Source organism: Anolis carolinensis, chromosome 3 (assembly GCF_035594765.1).
Source record: "Anolis carolinensis isolate JA03-04 chromosome 3, rAnoCar3.1.pri, whole genome shotgun sequence".
NCBI lineage: Eukaryota > Metazoa > Chordata > Lepidosauria > Squamata > Dactyloidae > Anolis > Anolis carolinensis.
In genome coordinates this window covers 250,871,865-250,877,996 of record NC_085843.1, presented here as the reverse complement: position 1 = coordinate 250,877,996, position 6,132 = coordinate 250,871,865, and positions in this window count along the sequence as shown.

Below are 6,132 nucleotides of genomic sequence, written 5' to 3'. Positions count from 1 at the left end.
GTTATCATGTTGTTCTTGTGTGGTTTCTAGTCATTACAGATTTATGGTGATCCAAAGGCAACACCATCATGAGGTTTTCTGGGCAAGATTTCTATTTTTGTTACAGAGTAAAAACTGGAATAGAGATCAGGGATAAGATAACAATGCAACTCATTGTCAAAGCATGCAAAAATTACACATTTCTGGCAATGAGGATAATACAATAATGTGATTCTGCAGATCTTTTAAAAATGCTCTTTTATATATGGTACATACACTTAACATTATGTAACAAAATTTGAAACATTTTCTCTTCCTAGTTTGAAAGTGTTATTTCCTATTTAATTGTGTTGTACTTACTTTGAAAGTTGTTGTTGTTCTCCAGAAACTTTGGAGCTGCCATTTTTAACCTTTTGTGACCATAAAAACAAAGTTATTGCAGTTTAATAAACACAAATCACATACATATACATATGGTATATTATTCCAAAATGTCAATTGCAACATCAGAACTGACTTGAGCATTCAGTTCTTGGTAGTGTTGCATGCCTTCAAGTCTGACTTATGCCAACCCTAAGATGACCCTGTCAGGGATTTCTTTGGCATGATTTGTTCGCAGGGGAGTTGCCTTAGCTTTTCTCTGAAGCTGAGAAAGTGTAACCTGGGTCCGGGCTGTGGCGCAGGTGGGAGAGCAAGCCAGCTGCTGCAATTAACTGCAATGAATCACTCTGACCAGGAGGTCATGAGTTCGAGCCCCGCTCGGAGCCTATGTTTGTTTGTCTTTGTTCTATGTTAAAAAAGCATTGAATGTTTGCCTGTATGTGTAATGTGATCCGCCCTGAGTCCCCTTTGGGGTGAGAAGGGCGGAATATAAATGCTGTAAATAAATAAATAAATAAATAAACCTGCACAAGGTAATTCAGTGAGTTTCCACGGCTTAGTGAGAATTCAAAACCTGGTTTCCAGAGCCATGCTGCCAACTGGTGATGGCCATCCTAGAGCAAATGCTAAATGTGTGTGTGTGCTTCCTCAGCAGCTAGGCTTCGGACTGCTGGCAATGATGTAAAGAAGTGGAATATCAAAACATTTGTTATTTGGTAAAAAAATTCCGTTTCAGGAATGACTTGAGAAACTGCAAGTCACTTCTGGTGTGAGAGAATTGGCTGTCTGCAAGGATGTTGCCAAGGGGACTCCCGGATGTTTTGATGTTTTTACCATTCTTGTGGGAGGCTTCTCTCATGTCCCCACATGGAGCTGGAGCTGATAGCGGAAGCTCATCCATGCTCTCCCAGGGTTGGATTCAAACCGACAACCTTCAGGTCAGCAACCTAACCTTCAAGCCAGCAGTACTGTCGGCACAAGGGTTTACCCCACTGCACCATGGAGGGCTCCATTTGGTAAATGATGGGCAGGGAAATAAACAATATTCATGATTCAATTGATGCTGTTTTGATTAAGCTTGTCTTCTGTCTAAAATGGTTACATTTAAATTGATCACATAATAGTGACTTTCAGAGACTCCACTACATGGGGCGGGGTTAGGACCATTTCCTTGTACATTTGTACAGGCCTTTCCGGGATGCAGTGATCATTTGCAAAGCAATTTGGCTTTTATTGAAAGAGCAAAGAATTGACCTGTCTGAATGTGGGGGAAAGCAGAACTAGGTTGGCATAACAAATGACCGCAAACAGCTACTTAGCAATTCCAGTAACAAAGCAACTGTCTCTTGCTCCTGAAAGCAAGCTTTTACAAAAAAAATACTCTAAATTCATATGACAGCCTTCATTTACTTGTGGGCCACATTGTTCTCTAGAAACAGTGAGACAGAAAGTGTGAGCATATGGACTTTCCCTCCCACCTACATTCCCATTGCAAAGTTCAATCCCTGGAGTTCTGCCAGATTTCTTCTGAAATGGCCTAACAATTCCAAAGAGCCTACTCCAAAAGGAGATTTCCTAGTTTCCCTCACTGCTTACTTTAGAACTGCATAGGCTTTTGAAAAAAGAGGAGAAAGACATTTTAATTAGGAACTTTCTTTTCCAAAGTAGTTTTGCGTTTAAACTCTGCCCGCCCCAATAGTGGTCCTTTGTTTGGTGGTGATGGTAGTGATGATCTACAATTAATATATTAACATCATTACATTGTTGTCATTTTCCTGTTACTGTGCTCTTTATTAACATCCTGAATCAGGATTCAAGGTGGTTTACAAATTAAAATCTGCTAGAATTTAGAAACAAACATAAAAAGGCTATCTTTAAAATGTAATGTTTTAACATTAAAAACAATTTAAACCACACATTAAACAAATTGAACAAAACGATTGCAAAACAGCAATAAGCCCTTTCTTTAAAAAAACCCAGTCATTTTCCCAAAACCTATGAGAATAAAAATGATTTTTGGAAGAGTCTGCATTGGCATAAAAACTTAGATTAATACCTGAGTTTCCTATGGTTCTGATGAGTATTGTGATGAGTTAAACTGGTTTTGCCCCATTTCAGGTACATTCTTGTTTAGAGAGGGTTTCTCTTTGCCTTCCTCTGAGGCTAAGTGCATATAATTTGCCCAAGGTGACATGGGATTTCCATGGCCAAGCAGGGATTGTAACTGTAGTCGAAAGAGTCATAGTTTAATGTTCAAAGACTACACCATACTTACTAGCTGCAGGCCTGCAATGAAAACCTTTCCCAATATTATTGTTGTTTTTAATGTATTTTTGGATGCTGGATTTGAAAACACAATAAAAATGTCATACCACACACAGTTCTTTTACGAATTTCATTACAAATTTCATTCAGTCACATATTACAACATAAAAAACATCAAAGCAAGATGTGAAAAGACTACTTGATGGCGGAAATCTGAAGTCATTTTTGGATTTAGAACGCCAACATCCTATAAAACCAACATACATTTTTAAAACCTTTTAATAACCCTCAATTTTGCAGGCCTATGATTCCATTTTTCTCCCAGCATGAGATCCAAGGAGCTCACAACATATATTAAAAGCAAAAATAAAAGCAAAAGACTGTCATTTTCCATTTTTTCAAGAAGATACAAATCATATTAAAACAACATTAAATTCAAACTGTACAAAAATATTTAAACTGGTGATGAAAATAAAAATACAGTCTCCCATTAATGAACTTTCTGCTATAGCTACTTATTATTTAAAAGCCTATCTTAATGAAACGGTCTTTGCCAGGTGGCAGAAGGAGAGCAAAGGGGCCCAGCCTAAACTTCCTATGGTAGGGAATTGCACAGCATGAAAGCAGCCACCATGAGGTTGCCCTCCCTTTTGCATGAGCAGAAACAGAGAAGGTATTTGATCTTTCAGATTCACCTAGTCACTTGGAGTTCCACCTTCATGCTGTTATTATTAGTGGACCATACCAATAGTATTGCTATGCTTCAGAACACTTTGCCACCAGCCAGGAAAGAGCTTTCGTGCCAATCCTCTCTTTTGAAGGACTCAGCCATCATACTCTTGGTATCAAAAGGAGAAATCTGGAAGTTAAACCACAAATCTTATTTTTAGTCCTCAATAGAGCAGAGCCAGTGAATCAATTAAATTTGCCTATGTGTTGACTCATCCTTCAACAGTCTGCCTACATTTCTATGCCTTGCACTTTGGCCCAGCTCGCCCTCATTCAAACTTTTGAACTGTTTTTATGCTTTGGTTTATTATGTTATTGTTACTATCTTTTGTTTTACTTTGATATTGTATAAGCATTTTATTGGATTGTTGTTGTGTGTCTTGTATGTATTTTATCTTGTTTTACTGTAATTGTTTGGGTTTGGCCCCATGTTAGCTGCCCCGAGTCCCTTCAGGGAGATGGAGGCGGGATACAAAAATAAAGTTATTATCATTATTCTTATTACATGTTGATCCACTATTCAAACCTTTGTAATTGAATGGTGGATCAACAGAGAATACCCAGCTGGATTCTTTCCATGGTCCCCTTCAAGAATAACTCTTTAAAGATCTGCTTCCTCTTTGCCTCCAGAAAAGGACTATAATATCCTTAGGTCACAGGTCACTCCTAGAAGCCATTGGGTTTCAACCCAAGAGATGATTGAGCACAACAATTATTGGCCTGAAGGAGATCAAAAGGCCAAGTGTAACAGGTGACTGTTGACAGAATGGACTAAGAGGTCAGAAATGATACGATAATTGGGCACCTTGGGTGTCACTTAGCCTGCACATGATCTCTTGCTGGAAAATCGGGGAGAACAAGAATAAGAAACTTGAGGACAGAGTAATATTTGAATCTTTTGGATGCCATGGCTTTTCACTCTGCAGCCCATAGAACCAGTGGGAACATTTGTGTCTGACCAAAGACTCTGAGTAAAATATTTCTGTCATCACTGGGTTAAATTCTCCTGTGCCATGAATATATACAAATGGTGAGGAGGCAAGTACTCTGCAAACATAGTTCAACCGAGTTGCCTACATGGCCTCTGATTCACCTGAGTTTAAAACTGTTATTTATTTAATTATTTTGAGTTTTCACTTTTATAACAAGGTTTATCTTTTATTAGGTGCAAAGAAGATACTAAGCGAGCTGCTTGGGGGAAACAAAATGGCAACTGCTCATCACATTTGCAGCCTTGTGGCCATCATAAACTGCCAGATTACTAGGAATGGGTCACCAAAAGAGCATATTGACCAGGGTCTGCACAAACCTGGATTTTCTGGTGCAAGATATTTTATTGTACCAAACAAAACAAAAACATACCTTGAGTTTCCAAATCTTGCAATTTAAGTTCATATTGGATCCCTCCTTTCATCTTCTACAAGTTTAAAAAATGGTATTAGTTTCATACGATTTAACTGCATGTTTTCAGTAGTAAAAAGAGTTTGGCCTTCTCAGTTTCCAACTAACGCAAAGCTTTATTTTTAATTCCCTTGCCTACAAATTACTCTAAAAGCAGTTCAGTAAGAAACAGGTTGATTAGATTTTGGTCATTTCTTTCTTGCTATATCAGTGGTGCACTAAAAATGGAGGGGGAGGGGGGAAAGGGTTTTGGGTAAGGGATCTAGCTACATGTCCAGTGCCTGCTCATTTTTCCTTTAAAAAAAGCAAAAGAGAAAGAAACAAAAGAGCAAGAAGGGGAGAGGACTCTGATCTCACAAGACCCCTGTAAAATTAAACATCCAAGATGCTTTCGCATTCATCTTTCACTTGGCCAATGGTGGCATGCAGCAGCCACCATTGTCCAAATGGAAATGGCGATAGGGATGAGCATCCAGTGGCCCATTGATCATCACCTGTATCCAGCTCAGAGAGAATTAAAAAGATGAATGAGGGGTGAGGCGAAAAATTTCCCCCTCTCTTAGCATGAAAGGATAATAACAATCCTAAGGAAAAATTCAGTGTGTGCTGGACACGTGACTAGCCCCCTTTCCCCCTCCCTTCATTCACTATGTATATGCAAATGCGAGTATTCAAAAATCTTTTAAAAAATTAAATCTAAAAAAAAAATTGGCAGTTTAGATAAAGGGAACTCAACCTTCCATCTGGCCAAGCATCAGCACACCACTGAAGATGTACAGACTTGCTGTGGTGGCTTAATGAATTTAAGCCATAGCTTTAAGTTAAAGCTTTAAGTTAATTTGCATAACAAATACATTTTTCTTTATTTAGAAATGGTAAAAAAGAATGATTGCATTAAAGGGCATATATATATATATATATATATATACACACACACACACACACAATCCTCCTGTGCTCCTCACCAAGTTCATTTGCATTTTCTTAGGCATACTAATCAGATGGGGAAAAATTCTACAAGAGGGCATTTTACTGCACAAAACAATCCCAGGGAGCAGGTAACAGGAGCACTTCATGATATTGTCTTTCATTTCTAATGCAAGATTCATGCTTGGTCCATCTCTCCTTTCCCTCCCACAATATTGCTGTGCACACGTTTAGTAAATGTTATAAACAAAAAAGATCTTCAGTAGGGTGGAAAATATATTTCTCATTTCTGGGTAGTAACAAGCCAAGGGAAACCTGTTGTTTAATAGGGCTTTGGTAGGCAGGGAAGACTCAGAGGTGATTTGGCCACTTCCTTCCTCTGAAATAGATATAACAACAAAAAAAGGTGACCAACAACACTGTTCTCACTGACACTGAAGGTATGTTTCT